At 46.3% G+C, this 19,484-nt stretch overlaps 1 protein-coding gene across 12 annotated transcripts in view; it reads left to right on the top strand.

Annotated features, from left to right (window-relative positions):
* The window catches only part of KTN1 (kinectin 1), a 74,237-nt gene that overhangs the window by 149 nt on the left and 54,604 nt on the right, over positions 1–19,484 (top strand). The gene's annotated exons all lie outside the window — the stretch shown is intronic.

Genomic DNA, 19,484 nt, shown 5'->3' with positions numbered 1-19,484 from the left:
TGAGTCCCGCCCGGGGAACGCCGCGGGCCGCAGTGGGGCCGGGCCCTCCCGGCGAGGGGCGCTGGGCCCAGGCCGCGGCGGGCCCGGGGCTGCGGCCCGGCCTGGGGGGGGGGGGTCCGGGCGCGGCCCCACGCCGGGGAGAGGCCGCTGCCGTGGGGCCGGTGGGGTTCGGGGGGCTCTGGCGGGGTTCCTGTGGGGCTCCGGTGCTTCCCGAGCGCATCTCCCCGGTGAAGCGGGGCAAGCACGCCGTGCCCGCGGTGTTCCCGGAGCCCGCTGCGTTAAACCGCCCGCCGAGGGGCGGCTGGGCGAGCACTGACGGCCGGAATGTGATTCCGGAGCCCCGGGTGAGGTTTGGCGAGAGGCGGCTGCTGCAGCGCCCGGGTGGCCGGACGAGCTTTAATGAGCACTGCGCTTCATTACCGCGGTCTGGGCCGCCTTGGGTGCCCGTGCTGGTGTCAAATGCTCGCAAATGCCGCTCCCCAGCCTCGTGTTGTCACTGGTGTTTCGTTTCTGAGGTTGCCCTTTGGTACAGCCCCGGTCCGGGTTGTGTGCAGCTCTGTTAACCCTGGAGGTGTTCATGCCCCCATCGCCTCTCCTCTACTCACAGCTGACTCCCTTCTTCCAGCCTGCAAGTTACGGGGAAGGAAAGAGGAGTTAAGGTGACAAAGCTACACCTTTTGTACCCGGCTGCCTTCAGTTGATGAAGTATTTTAATTGAGTAGGTGGTTATTAAGAATAACGCAGCTTAGCATCTTTTCTGCATTAGATAGTGACAAGTTCTGTTCTGTAGTGAGGTGCATCCACCGATGTGTTTTAGGTTTGTCATTTTTTAACCTTTTTCACCCCCACACCCTTCCTGAGGCTGTGCCGTGTATTTTGAGGTCACTGTTAGAAAACCTCAAAGATAATGTCTTGCTTTCTGGAAGATGAGCTGAGCTGATACCCTGCTGTAGATCTTTTCTGTTTAAAATTCTCCCTTTTTCCCCTCCCTTGTTCCTTTAGCGTTTCTGTTGCTGCTCTGTCCACCAGCACAAGTAGTATTTAGTTGGCATAATTATTCTATTTGACATCTCTTTACCTATGACAAGGCAAAAATCTCTCACTGAGCAGTCCAAACTGGTTGCTGCAAAAGTTGAGAAGGGATTCAGTTCCTATGTTCCACCTCGTTTGAGATGTTTTTCCTTGCCTTTTCTCTCGGTGGATCATTATCATCCTCCTGTTTGGCTTGGGCTGGAAGCGTTTCTCTGCCTCGTGGACCTCTTGCCTGTAACTGCGCTGTAATTTCTGCCCACGAACAGGCCATGCAACTCGCTTTACCACATATTTTTTCTCTTGCCTCATATGCTGATGCTGCTTTCTGCATACTGTGATTAAAATAACTTTTGTGTGTAACTGCAGCAGTGAAAGGTTGGGGATTGGAGAGAACCACTAATTCCCTGGTAGAGTTATTACCAAATACCTTTTTTTTGCTATTTTTTTTCCTTATTACCCCCCTTTTCTAGCTGCTCTCAAGATGATGCTTTGTGCTCTCAGAAGTAGCAGCAGGAGGTTCTGAAGGACACAATGAGATTTTAATTTTATCCTTTATCCCCTCCGTCACAAAACCCTGTCACAGACCTGATGACTACTTTGTTTTTGAAACCCCTTGAAGAAAAGGGAAAGACTTGCTCAAGCCTGTGTAAAGCTGTGGTGTTGCTTGGTTAGCTCTGTAACAGCTTTCATTTGCGTCATCTGCTCTTGCTGTTGGAGATTTGGTGGTTATGGCTCAAAGATGTCTCATCATTCTCGACCCTGGGTGCTCTAAACTTAGGGCTAAATAAAAAATCCCTTAGGAACTGGAATTCCCTGTGAATTTCAGAGGTGATGGTCGGGTCTGTGTTTCAGCTACACCCAAGACCCTAAAGCGTGAGGACACAGGGGACAGGACATGTTTTATTTTAAGCATCAAACTTGGTTGCTCCTAATCCCTTCCCCTGCTGCTGCCAAGGCACCCACCTCTCACCATTGACTCTGTGAGGCTTCAGCTCCCAAGTTTAGTTCCCTGGTCATACCCCAGTGACGTGCCTGAGTAAATAGTGTGAATGCCCCCTGTGCCATCCCAGAGGGATGGGGAGGAAGCAGAAGGCAGAGTGGCAGGAGGAGGTAATTCTTCATCCTGCTCTTCACTCTAAAAGCTGTGGCAGCAACCCAAATGAAGTTTAGTTTCCCTGTTTTCAGCACCCATCCGTGCTGTGGATCCCTTTCATAACATACCTACTTCCAAGGTGAAACTTGATCGGTTTATTCTCTCTCCATCTCTGCAGGAGAGCTGTTGGGGAACCTCCTTGAAGTCTGGAGCAGTTGCTGAATTTCCATCCTCAAGGTGTTTGTGGCCTGTTTGTGTAATTTGGTTTTGGTTCTAGTGTTTCCATTTGCTTTAAATGATTGTTTTCCCTCCCTGATGTAATTAGAGCAATCGGATCCCCTCTTGACCCCTTGTTTTCATAGGTTAAACAAGTTGAAGTCTTTAAGTCTCCTTGAGTTGTTCTCTTATCGATATTCTCAGGATTTCCTTGTCAGTGACAACCTTTTGCTTTTACCCATTAGAACCTTTTCAGTATAAAGGGAATTTTATGCATCTGTGTTCAGCTCTTAAACTTCCTGCTCTGCATTGGCAAAGCAGCAGGATTGGGCTATTTTTAAAGGTAGGAATATTTTGGAGGGGGTGATTGCTGCACTAAGCTCACAAACTTTTTGACATTCCTCGGGTGATTGTTTCAGGCTAATGAGACAGGGAGTTGCTGGGCTAAATCTGTCCCAGACAAATCACTTCTTGTTAATGACTGTGCATAAACTATGGAGATGATAAATTGGAGAATTACCAGCCCATGACTCCCAGGAATCTGCTTCTCCTCTCATCGTTATACAAGATGTCCAAGCAAATAAAACACATGGGGACTTTTTTTAAAAAAGAAGTATTTATTTATGTTTTTAGAAATGTAAAAGCTTCTTCCTGTTCGCATGCCTGAACTACAGCTGGTGGCAGGAGAGAGGGTACTTGGGAGCTTTGAAAACTTCCTATTTCTTGCCAGAATGGAGCCTTTAAAGTATTTTCTTACAATGTGGACTCTTTGGCACTTTTTCCAGGCTGATGCCTGTGGTCTGCAGTTTGGGAATGCATCTGTGCCTGCTGGTGTGGGCACTGCTTTAGAGACTGATTCCTGCTTTATTTTTCTCTTTTTTTTCCTCCCATTTCCAGTGATTTCAGAGCAGAAGCAGCAGCCCTTTCATGGATAAACACCATTCATTGATCTGGACTCTGCTGCTGCTTGCAGTTGAGGAATTTTTACCTGGTGGAGGGAGGAAGCAGAGTGTATCCAGGTGCTGCTGCGAGATACTCTACAGGCATCTGCAATTCCTACCATTCCTCTGCAAGGATTTTTTTTCCCCCTCTGTGTGAGAACTAAGCAGCACCTGGGCTGAGTTCCCTGTGTTTGAACTCATCCTCTCCTGGTCACTGCCATGCCTGTGTTTAGGACTGCTGCATCTAATTAGATTATATTAGAATGAATAAGTGAATCTCGATAAATGAGCTTACGGGGGCACTGTCGGGTCAGCTCAGTCCCTAAATATAGGTCCTGGGCAGAGGGCAGGCTTGGTGCAGGATCTCTCCATACAGCAAAATTAAACCAAGATCTCCTGGGAGTGCATAAATTACACTGCCTTGACCATCTTGTCAGCCTGGATGCTCCAATGTCTTGGTACAAGAAATACCAAAGTCCACCCAAATACGAAGATTCTTTAATTAAAGCTTGGTGCGCAGTTGGAAGGGGAAGTCATGGCAGTGGAAACTCTAATAATCTGAGGTGCTAAAGAATGCAAATCTCATGATCCTTTTTAATGCTTCCAATTTAACTAGAGGTGAGGGTTTTTTTTTTTAAAGTCTCTTAGATACTTAGAAAACAGGGAAAAAGAGGAATAGTACCTATTACATGAAAACTTTGGAAACAATCTCTAACTGTACTAACACAAGGAAAGAACATTATCTCCTTGTGTGGTGCAAGGGTAGTTTGAGTGCTCAAGCCTTGAGTTTTGCTGTGGAATGAGTGTGGAATGGGAGGGAGGGGAGAGGGGCAGGAGCTGTAAGGTTTGTAGGGTAATCAAGACAGTTACTTCTTTGCAGCTCTCCTCCTTCTTTTCTGCAATGTTCTGTTTTTGTTAGTGCTTTGTGCTCACCCTGCTTATCAAAATCCGCAGCTCTAAATTGCTGTTACTGAAGAGAAGTAAAAGTAGTTTCTTCCCCTTTTCTTCCCATGAAGATTTATTTAGAGGAATAGCATTTTTTCTGTTTCAAATGAAAGCTCATCTTTGCTCGTTCATCACTGGGGCTGCATTGTAACTTGGAGAAAGTGTATGTAAATCAGTCATGTGGACAAGCTACACATTTTGTTGCACTAATAATCCCTATTATAAATAGTGTTGTCCTCTGCTTGCATTTACAGCTCTTTGATGCTGCTCTCAGGTGTGCAGGATTTTCACTGATAATGAAACACAGGGAACAGCTCTTCTTGCAGGGTATTTTTCTCTTTTTCCATTGGACACTCTTCTTCTGGCTGATCCCTCTGCCTGGCTTCCCTGTCTGGCTCTGCTCACAGCCAGGCAATCCTGCAAATCACTGCTCTGCTGGAGCTGCTGCATCACAGCTCCCCTGCTGCAGGAAGCATCTTTAAGCCCTTTTATGCTATGAAGTTGAGGAAATAGAGCAAAACTCCTGTTTTCCTTCAAGTTGCAGTTGAATAAGTAATGGAGCATCAGGGAAGGGCTCTTTTTCTCTCGGAAGAGTTGTGTTGATGTTATCCAGCAAAACACAAGTTCTGGTTTTGGGTTTACACCTATTAATTGAATAGGTAACCTTCTCAGCCTGCCTGTCTGGTGTCCAGCTTGTCGAGCATGTGTTGAATGACCCAGGGAAAATCAAGCTGGAGTTCAGAATTATGTGGGTGTCAAAGGCTCTTAAAGCCTGGTATATTTATGCCTGTGATTCATGGTGCTTCCAAAAACAATCCAGCTCTCATCCTGCAGAGGGGAAGTACCTCAGTCCAGTGTTATCAACTTTTGCTTAGCTGCCAGAGCAATATAAACTCAACCAGAGTTATTTTGGGCTTCTTATTCTTCTGCTTCCAAATCTCACCCTGCAAGTTCCTTGTAGAAGAAATGCTGCTTAATTCTGTTTTACATTCTCCCTTATGGACTGAAAACGGCTAAGCAGGGGATTTTATTTCGGTGTTGTTTTAGTACATCTCATTCCTGTCTGGGGTGTGAAAAGATGTCTTTTGTCCGCTTACTACAACACAGGAAGGAAGTTGTTGAGTCTGGGAGATAAAAGCTTTATCTCCTCCCCTGCAAAGGACAAGCTGCCCACTCCTGGGCTGGCACCACTCTGCTCTGCCTGTAGTTAGGGAAGAGGGGAAAACTTTCATGGGAAAATGTGAGTGGACTCAAATCTGTTTGTAAGTGCGTAGCTGTCAAGGAAGATGATGACTAAGCTATTGCACAAGGTGCAGCTCTTCAGGGAGCTTGCCAGGATTGGACTGGACCATGACTGACTCATAAGAGAGCCTATAATATCAGTCAGCTCCTAATATTAATTATTACTAGTTTGATCTGACCACTGGCCATGACTACTTTTCTTTCCCAGCCAATTTGCTGTGGGGTTTTAAGTTGGACAGTCTACATTTGCTAGCAACAAATTAAAAAGTCCAATTTATTGAAGGAAGTGAATGGTTTCCAGACCTTGGGTGGAAAGTGTGGTGTGGCAGGAGTGTTTAAGATGTCTTATGTTTTGCATTTGGCTCACATGGGTGTTTCTCCATCAGGCACCTGCCCTGTGCTGCTGCCAGGCTCTGCCACGACACTTACCTGCCCATTTTACAGAAGGGAAAGCAGAGGCAAAGCAGGTGAAAGAAGATGCCTGGAGGTCTCCAGCAGAGCAGCTGGTGGTGCCTTTTTCTTGGTCCCATCTGAGACCTGAACCCCCCTGGTGGGTGACCTGCATTGTCAGATAGTGACAGGACAAGGGGGAATGGATTTAAACAAAGAGAGGCGAGATTTAGATTAGATATTAGGAAAGAATTGTTCCCTGTGAGGGTGGTGAGGCCCTGGCACAAGTTTCCCAGAGAAGCTGTTGCTACCCCATCCCTGGAAGTGTTGAAGGCTGGGTTGAACAGGTTTGGAGCAACCTGGGATAGTTGCTCCATGGCAGGGGATTGGAATGTGATGATCTTTAAGGTCCCTTCCAATCCAAACCATTCTGTGATATGATATGAAACTGCTTTCCTGCAGCAGCCAGGACTGTTCCCATGTGCCCCCTTCCTTTCAGGGTCTCTTCCCTGGTGTGTGTGTGAGGCCAGGCCTAGCCCCAGAAAGTGATGTTACTTCTTGCCTCTCAAACTGGTTTGAAAGGCTGCCTTGGTGTTTAGTGCTGCTTTGCCCTCTGAGTTATCACTTAGTGTTGCAAGTGGGCATCCCATCTTGGCTTTCATGTAGGCATTGCCTTTAATTCTCTGTGAGGACCTAAAATCTGGTACATGAAACCAGTTGCAGCATCTCTGCTGTTCCTCTCTGCTTCTGCTCCAGGTGTACCTGAGAGCATCACCATGGCTACAGCAGCTCATAGCCACTGCTATGAGCTTTTACAGGGCATTTTCAGATCTGAGAAGTGATGGGAGTTTAGTGTGCTATGCCAGGAGGGGTCCTTTCCCCCAGGACTAGGTGGGAATTCTTTTGCCTCCTTTAGCTTGCTGTTCTCCAGGGAGAATTTGTGTCCTGTCCTTGGAGCAGGCAGTGTCTGCAGTTCTCAGGGGGTGTGGTGCTGGGAACTGGCAGCAAATGGAGTTTACAGGTCAGTGCTGTATCTCCTGTCACACCTACTGACCTTTGCTTGGATCAGCACCTGTTGGCAGCACAAGTGGCTCCAGGTGTGATGGAAGGACAAAGGACTAAGCTGCTTTTTCTCTTCATGCTGCCTGGTTTTGTTACAGCAGTGGTTGTGGAGGTCCATCAAGCTTTACTTCTCCAAGCTCATGGAGAATTGTGCTAAGAAGGTTCCGCTCAACCCTGTCCCCAGCATGGACAATGAGCAGCGTTGTCCAGAAGAGAGGTGGAGGTGGCATCTCAAAGCCTTGGAAACAACCAAGCTGCCTGGAGGATTTATGGAGGTTTTGTTAGGATTTTGTTGGGTTCTCTGGGCTTTCCCACGGCAGCTTGATGGCAATACTGACAGTTTTTCCTTGTTACCTTTACCTAAGGTCACTTCCATATCTTCAGCCTGTGCTACACTACTGCTAGGATTGGGTTGCATGCTAAATTTAGTGAACCTTTTCACAGCTTGGTTTGTGTATGTAAAACCAGAGGGTTTTTTAGCAGCTTTTTAAGGGGTTAGAGCCTGGTTCAAGATGCCCAACAAGGCCAGGCTTTCTTTGCACAGGTGGCAGTACCCCAGGCCAGATGTGGGAGGGTTCTTCTCTGCCTCAGTGTACTTCCACACAGGGATTTGCTGAGGTGCAGAGCCCGTGGGTGGGAGGGAGGGCTGTGGAGGCACAATTAGAACTTGCATAACATGGTCTGCAGTCTGAGGCATGTGAGAAGTGCTGGCGAAGGGGTTGGGTTTCAGAAGTTTTAAAGGCTTGTGAAAATTCTTGATCAGATGTTTCCATTACAATCCTGCCTTTTTCGGCCCCTCCCACCCTCCCCTCCATCTCCAAGTTTCTACCTCTTTTCTGATGCTGTTTGTGTGCCAAAAGAAGAATTTTTTGGCTTCAAGTCTGGTGTACCTATTTCTAACTAAATTTTTTAATCCTTGCTTGGCATTACAGGCTATTGGAACAATAGTTTGAGATGTAACTTAAGTTGGAGGCAAATAGATTTAGATCTGTGTGGTTGCAATGAAATGTTTGTTCAATTCTTGCATGCCAAAGGAGGAGCAGATTGTGGGACAGCAAAGCAAAAGGAGTGAGAACCCAGAGAAGCGTGAGAGAAATGACCTCAATTACTCTGCATTTCTATTGCTGAGCATTTTTAGGCCTTTTTAACAACCTGGCATGTTCTTGAGTTCAGATCAGTGCTGAGCACGTTGGGGCGGGTGTGTGTGCTTGTGTTATGAGGCCGTTTTGGGGGCAGAACTCTGGGATGTTGGGTTCTTGACTTGAACTCAGAACTCTTCAAATATGCATTTCACTGTTTCCAGCTTCTTTAGGAAACTCCTGCAGTCTTTGGTCACAGGTGGAAAGAACCAGGAAACCTTTAGAGATATGCTTTGAATGTGCCTTTTGCAGGGTTCTCGTGTGGCTCTCAAAACTGCACCAAATGTGGGGCTATGCAGTGAACTGGGCTGTGGAACTGGGACCAGTAAGGAGGATTGCAGCATCCCCTGGGCTGCTGCTGCTCAGAGGAGCATTAACAACCCTCAACATCACTCATCTGGGGCATCAACATGAGGAAGATAGTGAAAGAAAGCTCCTTCACCATGTGGTTTGGGTGTGATTCAAGCATTAAGCAAGTCTGTGGAGGAGCTGGAGCCCTTTCCCTGCTGCTGGAGGGGAGTCTGGTCCCCTCCTCTGGGTGTTTTAAGAGGCAAATGTTGCCTTGGGGTCTGTTGAAACACTGCACTGATTCCTGAGTACATGTGACCTTCTTAAACTGCCTGCCAGAGCCTAAAGGATGCGGGTGATGATACCAGGAGATGACACCAGCTGTGTATCATTTCTTCAGCTGTGAATGCCTTCAGCAGACTGGTCAATGAAGCACAGAGAGGTTAACAAGGTGAAAAGAAGCCTTGTGGGCAGGAATGTGTGGTGCTGCTGTTCAGGAGCACATCTCCTTGTTGTGGAAGCTAAAAGGATGACATCTCAGTGGGGCTGTAGCCAGTGAAATTCTTGTTGTAGTGCAAGGAGGTGTTTTGGATGGATGATGAGGTGACCTCTTAGTGCTGCCCTCGATAAATGAGATTCGTGCAGTGTCTCAAAAGAGAGCAGAGAAAGGCCTTAACACTTCACCTGCCTCAGCAGGGAAATGGCCACAGTTCTGCAGCAATTTCTAAAACTTCATGTTGTGCTTTTAAATAGAGTTAGAAGTTCCAGCTTGTGATGCAATTTTTACTTTGAAATGCACTGGTGTAACTTGTATGGTGCCAGTCCTGCAGGGATTGCTTCTAAAAAGCCTCTTGTTCATAAATCATTTTGAAACTTTATTTCTAACAGTATTAACAGCACCATATTCTACAACATGAGGGATCTGGCTTGGATGTAGAAGTGCTGTCTTTGTGCCTGCATGATAATGTGCTTTAGGATAAGTGTTGAAGGACAGCTTTGCTATGGAGCAGTCAAACTAACTCTATCTACTGTGGAAGTTTTCATGATGGAAGTTTGTTCAGCCTTCAAATTTGCAAATTTCTGCCGGAGCAGAAAGTCAAAATATCTGCTGTAGTAAGCCCCATCACCAGCAGAACCTTCTGTGGTCCAAATTCAGTCCTGAGCATACCTCTAAACATTCCCTGGCTTCAGAGGGTTTGTAAGTAGAATGCTTTAATCTGGCAAATGATTTTAAATTTAACGCACAGTTGAAATAAAATCCAGCCCTCTTTGGAGGTGTTGTTCCTAATGTGACTGTGGATTAAAACTCATTGATTGCTACCAGCAAAAGAATGGAATGAAACACAGTGCCCCTGCTCCATGCAGAGGCTGCAGATTGACCATTACAGCACCGAGCACCTTGTTGGATTGAGGATTGAGAGTGTTTTCCTGACTTGAAGCCCAAATGCAGCCATGGCCCATTGCTGCCCATTTGTTCCCCTGCCAGCATTGTCCTCTGGCTTCAGCCCCTCCCTGCAAGGTGGGAGCAGAGGAAGCAGGGCAGGGTCCTGTTCCTTGGGTGCAGTTCAGGGCAGCAGAGCTGTTCATGCATAGAAGGGAGGCTAGCAAGTAATGCCTGCTCAAGCCCGGCTGTTTGGATTTTCCAGTGTTTTTGTGTCTTTCTGACCCACGACTTTGGTGTAGAATATTAAAAATAGACATGCTGATGCAGTGCTTACCAGGCTGTGTAGGCTGAAGAGGAGGCAATTCCAGCCTCGTAGTACTCCCTGAATTCTAGTTTGATAGTTGTGCATGTTGGTGATAATTTCATTTATGATGCCTCTGTCAGTTTACAGGAACTTTGACTTCTCTGTGTTTAGTCTCTGTTTCTCTGGTCATCCAGCCTGAACTTGAAGGAAGCTTTCTTTTTAAAATCTTGGGGTTGAGAAACTAACTTAACTGCATATCCCTGAGCTTTAAACTCTTGGCACATTTGAAAAATCATTATCACTCTGTGAACTTTGGTTGTTTAACTGATAGATACTTTTCCCCCTTATTCTTTTATTGTACTGTGTGTGGTGACAAGAAAGATCTTCCCTGTTGATTCCTCTCTGTTTGCAGCTGAAAAATTACCCAGACTCAGTCTGATGATGGGGTACAGCAATCTTGTTTCACTTGCTGCCTTCTGATGCTCTCATTTAGCTACATCTGTGCCACATTGACAGTAATTTTGATACAGCAATCCCATGTTTTCCCTTTAGAGACAACTGAAATCACTCAACTCCTTAGACATAATGTGTGCAATAAATAATGCCTTGAGACTTCAGGTAGTTAGAAGAAACCACATGAAAGCATCTAGATCTGATATGATTCACAATCACTGAAGTTTTGATTTCCCTCTGAGCTATCAACTCTTCTCTGCCTTGCAGCCTGTTCCCAGCACAGCTCAATTTCATTTTCCTCTAGGAATTTGGGTAGATGAGAGCATCCGTCTGCTGCTGGCTTCTCCTTTTGTCCATTGCTGTTTGACAATAGGATTGTCGAGTCACTGAGAGGTTAACGAAGCTTTTTTTCTTTTTGTCAGTGGTCCAAGCTCTTTGTATAGCTGTGTGGAACAGCACACTGAACAGAAATAATGGGAAAATCTTGTTGCTGGAATGACCGGGGTTGTCATTTTGTGATACCAGGGTAAAGAACTGCTTAAGCTTCAGGCTTCTGGCTGTGTTACGGAGTGGCTGAGCACAAATCCCTCGGCAAGAACATTAAATATTAGTTTCTCTGTGTTCTCCTTGTGTCCAACAGTGCTGGAGCAAGGAGAGAGAATCTGAACGATTACAGTAGTTCAGCAGTAGCTCCCATTTAGTATTTAGGATGGTTTTGTTACGAGCCTTTTGGGGTTTGGCATTGGAAAAAGGGTAAATTGTAGCCCTTAATTATGAAGTGTGGGAACAATTGGAGCTGGACAGACAGGCAGCAGTCCAGCTCCTCTTCCTGAGCGAGCAGAGCTTTTGTGCTGTGCCATCCCACTGCACAAATGACCATGCCGGGCTGTTGCTGGATTGATTGGTTTTGATCCCTTTTAGGAAGGGGTTTGGAAGCTCTGATTTTAGGTTTATCACAGTAGTCAGGCTCCTGCCCTGTTGCTCGGAGCATTCCTGTTACTGTGGCTGCCACAAAGAATTTCCCATGGAGTGGAGCATGGGATTAAAACCCAGTTGTTAAATCCAGTTGAACTGGGACATCAGTGTCTTGCCTTCTGTGGGTTCAGTGACAAAGTAACTGTGATGAAAGATGTGAAATTGCTGTGTTTTGCTCGTGCAGGGAATGGGGAACTTGGAGGGGGAATTAAGCTTGGGATGGTGTGGGATGGATGGCACGTGGGTGAGCTGTGACTTGCTGGATGTCACCTGGGACACTTCTCTTGCCCTGTCTCTTATCAGCTTGTGGATGAGGCCACCCAGCAGAGCAGGGTGGCAGTGGGATTTACAGGAGTGTTTGCTGGTGGCAGTGCTCCAAGAAACTCTCACCTTTTCCCTCCAGGGCACCTCTCCAGGCTGGGTTTTCCCTACAGTTCAGGCAAAGTGCACCTGTTATCACTCAGACCTTGCTGCTGGCCCCAGCCGTGCCTCCTTTCCAGGCTCTCATTGCAGCAGAGCTCATGATGAAAAATGGAAAATACAGAACTCCTCTTTGGGACACAACTTCACTTTTTTTTCTCCTTTTTTATTATTTTTTATTTTATTTTCCCCTCCTGGGAGCTGCTGAGCCTCCGTGGTGGCTGGTGTATGCATGGCCCTGCATTCTCCTGTTGGGAATGTTAAAAATACCAGCTACAATTTTCCCTTTCCACATACCAAAATATATTAATGTGCCGCTGCTTTGATTAGTCATTTCCTCCTCTTTTGTTCCTTTCGCAACAGGGTAAAGGGACAGTGTGTGCACATTTGAGTAAAATCTTGTCTGGTTAAGAGGTCTGAAGCTAAATAGATTCTCTTAGGTTAATACCTGTCTTTGTTGGCAAAAGACTTCTGTTCTGATCCCTTCAATATACATTCAAAAATAAGTCCGGATAAAGTCACTTTTATGGTGTTCAGACTAAGAATATCCTTGTGTGATTTATTTTTGTAGTGGAAAGAAAGTCTTATATGAACAAGATTAATATTCTTACCATGAATTTAATATATTCTTGCAGGAAGACCTTTGGTGATACATTGCTGTCAGAAATTTTCCAAATTCACTTATTTTGGGGTTTCTTGTCTTCCTCCTGTCCCATCACCTTTGTGCACACATCGTTCCTTCCCTGAGCTCCTGTGAGACCTCAGTGTGGGTGGAAACTTGGTGAAAGCAGCAGTGTGACACTGTTGGGCTGTGTGTGGCTCAGTTTGGGGGGTAGTTCTGGCAGCCTCTGCCCCCTTGGGGTGTGGGGGTACAAAGGTTAATAAATCCAACCTGTAGGGACCTGCAAAAGTTGCTGTGAGTAGCTTGTTTGCCCTTGAAGGCTGAATATTTTTTGCTTCTCTGTTGCTGTGGCTGCCTTAGTGAGAAATTTGGGAGAAAAGCTTTAGCACCAGGCAGTCTGGAGAGCTGCAGAACAAGTGGTAGGTTTAAAACTTTCTCGTGTGTGTGCAGGAATTCAAGTGAATAAGCTAAAAAGTTGCCTGGCGAGTATAGCTAAGGGCAAAGTTGAGTAGAAATCTGGAGAATCGAGCAATAAATTAAGACTGATCTCTTCTCAGTTACATCCAAACTTTAGAAACACAACCCATAAACAACATGCCATCCTCTTTAGCAATCTGTCGTGGTTTTCCTGTCGCTCTGGCGCCGAGGGCGTCTGCTGTGCCCTGGATTCAGATGGAGGACAGCTTGTGCCTGCCTGGGGACGTGAGGCTTGGGCAGCCTGAGGGGAAAACTCTGGTGCTGGGGATGTGCAAAGCTTGCAGAAAGGGAATTTTACCTCTCCTGGGATGCACAGGCAGGTAATACACTCGAGTCTTCTCCTTGACTCTTTGCAGCTCTTGTGTATAAAAAGCTGGGTTGTTTTTTTGAATGAGCATTAGCCTCCCAGTACTCAGATGCCATTCATACTTTCACAGAATCTGCTAAGGCAAAAAAAAATAAAAAAAGCTGAACTTTGCTTCTTTTGTTTCTGTCTCCTCTTATTTTACATTTATTTTTTAAAATATTAACAAGAATTCATAATACAGGAATGTATATTTATACAGTTATATTTGCTATATACACTGGCAAAGGGAAAATGGTTAATTCCAGCTGTTTTCTCTTTGCAGATTGCTGTGAAGGTATGAGAGGAATTTGAGTACTGAGAAGCTACTGCTCATACCTGCTTTCCTCTGTTACAGAATCATGGAATGATTTGGGTTTGGAAGGGACCTTAAAAGCCATCTTATTTCCACCCCATGCCATGGGCAGGGACACCTTCCAGTAGACCAGGCTGCTCTAAGCCCCAGGCAAACTGTATTTGAACACTTCAGGAATGGGGCAGCCACAGCTTCTCTGGGCCACCTGTGCCAGGTCCTCCCCAACCTCACAGCCAAGAATTTCTTTCCACACTTGGAATTGGATGTAGGGAGATGAAAGCGATGTAGCAGCCCTAAATTTCTTAGGAGATTATCTTAATTTTTTTTTTTGGTTTTACTTGGAAGCTGGGGCTCTGCCTCATTTGTGAGCAGAGGGTGGTCAACTGCATCATTCCCATAGGTGCTGCAGACCTTGTTTTAATTGAGTTAAAGTAATAGAGCATGGCAGGGGTAGGTGCAGAATGAACATACACTAATGCACCTTCTTCCTGTGTCAGAAGGGGATTAAGCTGTATTAGAGTGAGCAAACCCAGCTGGGCTCAGACCTGTATTGTACCTGCCCTGGCTTTTTAGGGACTGGTAGCTGCTCCCTGAGGCTTTCTATGGGTCCAAGGTGAAGATTAGACTGTGAATGCCTATTTATACACTAGACCACAAGAGCTGTCTTCAGGCCTTTGTTGAGGTGCACAGCGGCTTTAAAGCTGTGTAAATGGCTTTGGTGTGTGGTAAAGCTGAGCTGCTGTGGAGTGTCACAGCAACCCAGATTGTACAAACTCCTGTGAACTTCCCAGACAGTTAATTAGAATAAAACCAGGTGTGGCCTGGTCCCTCCCTCCTGTCCAGGTGCTGGGCAGAAGCAGATTTCAGGTGTGGTTGTGTATGTTTAATGCTTTTGCCTGTCTGACCCAAGAGCCTTGGCTCGAATCTGGCTTGTGCTTTTGGATGAGCTCGTGTTGCAGGAGATCCCTTGATGCTCAAAAACTGCACGACATATGGAACTGCTGCTCAGACTGGGAACCTAAACTCAGCTCTGGCCATAAATCTGCTAGATTTGGCTCTTATTTGTAGTATTATTTTGAGAAAATTCTGTGATTTTTTTTTTTTATGCCTTCCTATTTTGAGAAGTATCACTTCCCAGTTCCCTGCGCACGGAAGCGGGTGGTGATTGAAGAGCAAATGTCTGATCTGGTCCCTGCCTGTGTGGAGAGCAGGGAAGGGGGAAATGCTTACCCAAAAACCTGAGCTGGCTGCTGGGGTGTTTAAATGCCTCTCAAATAGTTCATGGTGGTGTGGGCAGAGCATGTCTATACATGAATGCATGAAGGAAGGAGCTGGGGAAGCCTCAGGGGTTCTTTGGAAGTAGTGATGGGAAGATGCAGACTTGCTGAATAATTCCTGCTGGAAGAAAGAAACCTTTGATTTTTACAGGCACTTTGGAAAAAGGTAAAGATAATTTGTTATCTTCTGACTCTGGAGATAATAGGTGTGTGTGCCTGTTAGCTGCTAGTTATTTAAAGAGGAAACTTGCTGTTTCTGAAACCTGGTGGAGCCAAGGGCATTTTTGCTGGTCCTGAGGCATGCTGGCTTTTATCCCAAGTAACATCCCCTCACAAATACTGCAAGAAATGTTTTGGATTCCTAAGACTTTCCTGTGCTGAACAATATAGACTCATTTAGGTTGGAAGAGCCCTGTAAGATCAAGTCTAACTATTCCCTCAGCACTGCCAAGGCCACACTAACCCATGTCCCCAAGTGCCACATCCACGTGGTTTTTAAATCCCTCCAGGGATGGGGACTCCAACACTGCCCTTGGCAGCCTGTGCCACTGCCTGACCACCCTTTCAATGAAGAAATTTTCCCTAATATCCAAACAAAACCTCCTCTGGTGCAACTTGAGGCTGATTCCTCTTGTCCTGTCCCTTGTTCTGTGGGAGCAGAGCCTGAGCCCCCCTGGCTGCTCCCTCCTGTCATGGAGTTGTGGAGAGTGTGAAAGTGCCCCCAAGCCTCCTTTTCTCCAGGCTGAACCCCCTCAGCTGTCCCTGGTGCTCCAAACCCTTCTCCATCTCTGTTCCCTTTTCTGGACAAGCTCCAGCTCCTCAACATCTTCATTTTCCTGAGGGGCCCAAAACTGCCTCTAGGACTGGAAAATCCCTGCCCTGGTCCTGCTGCCACACTATTCCTGATACCAGTGTATTTGTGCCCATGCTTTGCTGAGCCCAGTGGGCTGCTGCTGTGACAGGGTCTGTGCAATTTGGGGATATTTGTGTGAGCTTCCAGGCAGGAACACGGAGCCTGGTTTTCCTCACTCTGTGCCAAGAGCAGGCGTGTGCACGTTTATCCCAGGCTAAATGCGAGGTTCCTCGCTCCGCTTTCGCTGATGCTAATTCTAGTTCTGGGCTTTATCCTACAGCCCAGGTGGTTTCAGGGCGTCAGCTGCCGCCTGCTGAATCCCTGCCCTGCATTATCTTGTAGGAACTTGCCCAAACAGCCAGGCTTTGGTGGAGGTACCTGGGTGCTCCCCACTGCCGGCACTGGGACAAGATCAAGGACATCTGCTGCTGCTACTGGTGGCAAGGTGGTGCAGCCGTATTGCGCTCCCGGCTTCCTCTCGGTGCTGCTGCTGCATTTTGTCAGGTGTTGGCTCTGAAGCTGTATTAAAAAAAACCCTGAGAAAGTAAAGGCTTTTGTGGAAGCAAAGCTACTCTTTCTGGAATTTAATAAAGAGCTTGTCTGTGTTAACTAACATCAAGCGACTGAGAGCAGACAGAGCCCAACAGATGGTACAAACAGCGGCATGTTTGGAATGGAAAATATTTACCTAGAGGGTATTTGAAGTACTGAGCTTGTGCTCTGCAAATGGCTTAATTGTATCAGTGTAATAAAGTGGAGAGCAAGATTTATTGACAAGTTTTGCTCTGCTCTTGCTGTCAGCACCTTGGAGGGGGTGTCAAGCACTGTTGAGCTTCCCTTGAACAGGTCTCCTTCCTGGGAAGAGGAGTTTTAGCTCAGTTGGTGTTTTTGAGTGTCTACAGCTTTCTCCTGTGGCTGCACAAATCATGCTGTCAGGGCAAGTATTGAAATGAAAAATTCAGAGCTTGAAATGCTGTTTATTATGCTTCCCCTCCAGTCTTGGGTTTGGGAGGATTGGTGTAAACTGAGCATGGAAATACAGATATAGAACTATAAAAACTAAAATAGTATTCTTTTAAAATAATACAAATATGTAGGTTAAATTTTACCCTGAGTAATGTGTGCAGTTTGGATGCCACAATATAAGGATGTTATAAAGGTATTGGAGAGTACCCAAGGCCCATGGAAGTGGTGAAGGGTCTAGAGGGGAAGGCATGAGAGGAGTGGCCGAGGTCACCTGGCTTGTTCAGCCTGGAGGGGATGAGGCTGAGGACAGCCTTCATCCTGGTCTGCAGCTTCCTCACAAGGGGAAGGGGAGGGGAAATGCTGGTCTCTTCTCCCTGGACCAGCAACAGGACCTGAGGGAACAGCTGGAGCTGTGACAGGGGAGGTTCAGGTTGGATTTCAGGAAAGGTTCTTCCCCCAGAGGGTGCTGGCACTGCCCAGGCTCCCCAGGGAATGGGGACAGCCCTGAGGCTGCCAGAGCTCCAGGAGGGTTTGGACACCGCTCTCAGCACAGGGTGGGATTGTTGGGGTGTCTGTGCAGGTCCTGGAGTCAGACTCTGATCCTTGTGGGTCCCTCAGCATATTCTATGACTCTCTTCTGTAACTTTCTGATTCACCACTGGGATCAGAACTCACAGGTCCATTTAGACCATCAGCTTTTCTGGCTGCTGAGTGCCTCATGCATGACTTCAAACTGTGCCATTTTAGAGGTGACCCGTGAGAAGGTTGTGTATAATCTTACTGGAAGCTGTGCCTCTTCTTTACGTAGGTGTCAGGTGGGGTTTATGTGCAATACCTTAATTGTCCTGTGAAAAAACTGCTCAGTGTTGGTGTTGTCTGGACTGGGTGTTTTTGGGAAAGCTGAGGACTGTTTGGGCTCCTTCCTTCCCAGTGTGGCTCACCTGCTGAATTTAGCCAGGTGTTAATGAACTCAAGCAAGTTTGATGGGCTAAAATCCCTGCCTGCTCCAGCAGCTCTTTGGTGTCACATCACAGCAGCTCTGCTGTCTTCTGTGCCTTGTCTTGGGGCATGAAAAACCCATCTTGTTTTTTCAGTAGCACACAGCACTGCTTAAAAATCCCCAAACTAAACCAGCCTAAGCTGTAATTCTGCAGTTTTCCCACACACTGTACTAACACTTATGTTAAATGAACTACTCTGAGGTTTTTCTGGCAGCCCCCCTTCCTAGAGCTTGAGCCCAGCAGTGCTTTAGTCAGGTAATACTCACAAACAAGTCACAGAGTTGCTCTTGCTATATGAGTGTGGAATAGGCTGAACTTCTTGTTTAATTTCAGACCTTGCCTGTGGCAGATCTGGGTTTAGTTGCCCAAGTTGCTGGGCATCATCTCTGGAAAAGCTCTGAGGGAGGATGAGCTTGGGAATGAAGCTGTTTTCAAGAGGATCCTCTTTGCAGCTGGCTGATACGGAGCGTGTTCCAAACTGCGTGCAGATCAGGGAGAAGAAAAACAGTGTTATCTGTTTGAGGAATTTATTGAATCCAGATACTGCTCTGAGACTTCTTGCTGTGTTCCTAGTGGCTGTTGGATGTGAGCTGCTTGCCAGCTTGAGAAAATCCCAGGGAAATATCCCAATTAAAGAAGCTGTTGCCTTAAGTAAATCATACGTGGTATCTCTTAAACTCCTTAGCATATAAAAAAAGGCACCTTGGTACCTGTATTTCCCCCCTTTAATGTTAGTTTTTCAAAGAGGCACAAATCCCTGAAGATTATGTGCATTTTGGGACCCAAGCATTTATAGAAGCCACGCTTCCCATGTGCTGGGGCTAAGCTATGAGTGACTCATTAGCCAGATGGAGCTATAATTTATTTCTATCTTCTCATGTAAGTTAATCCCCTGGACCTAAACTGAATGAATATCCTGTGAAATGTGGTACCTTCACAGAGTGAAACTTGAGATTTAAATTCAAAAAGGCAGAGGGTGGGTTAGAAAATCCAGGGCAGCTTGAACTGCAGGGGAAGTCAGGTGCAGGCAGTAATAGCGCACTGGAGTTCAGAAATAGTTATTTTTCTGTGGCACGGGGAACAAAAGTGCAATTCTTTTGTTAAAGGCGGGATGGGAACAGTAACTGGGTCTGTGCACTGCCTGGGACAGATGCAGCTTGTTCCCCTTTTTCAGAATGACTAAAGGGATGTTGTGAGGTCTGGAATTTACGGGTGAGACAGGAGCCTGTCTGCAAGGGGGGAGCCTGGCACGGGTGCTGGACTCTAAGAAACGTGATCAAGAGCAGGTTGAATATCAAATAAGAATGAAAGGTGAGTATTTGACCAAATACCTTGAAATTTAAATGCAGTTGAAGTCACTGTGCATCTGTAGGGAGAGGGAGAGCAATGTGATTGCTACTGGGAGTGCCTTGCCTGGGGTTGTGGGTTTGGGTGGGTGGAGAGAGTTCTCTGAAGGAGCTGCAAGTGATAAAAGTCCCATTGCAGCACTTCTGGAGGAGAAATGGCTTTTTTTTTGGTGAGAGTTTCTCTTAACCAGGATGGTAAAACTAAATGGAGCAGTTAAGCTGGTAGGTGAAGGTGTGTCAGTGTAGCATTTGCTTTTTTCTGCTTTAATAGATTGAATTTCTTCATCCTATTTCTTTCTGCATGGCATAGAATTTTTCTTCCCATATAGATTGATTCTTTTTTTTCCTAGATGGCTTGTCAGTGTAATACAGAAATATAAATGGAAATGATGGAACTGT

The sequence above is a fragment of the Poecile atricapillus genome, chromosome 1 (assembly GCF_030490865.1).
Source record: "Poecile atricapillus isolate bPoeAtr1 chromosome 1, bPoeAtr1.hap1, whole genome shotgun sequence".
NCBI lineage: Eukaryota > Metazoa > Chordata > Aves > Passeriformes > Paridae > Poecile > Poecile atricapillus.
Note: the sequence above shows the minus strand (reverse complement) of the source record. Positions and strands in the feature narration are given on the sequence as shown.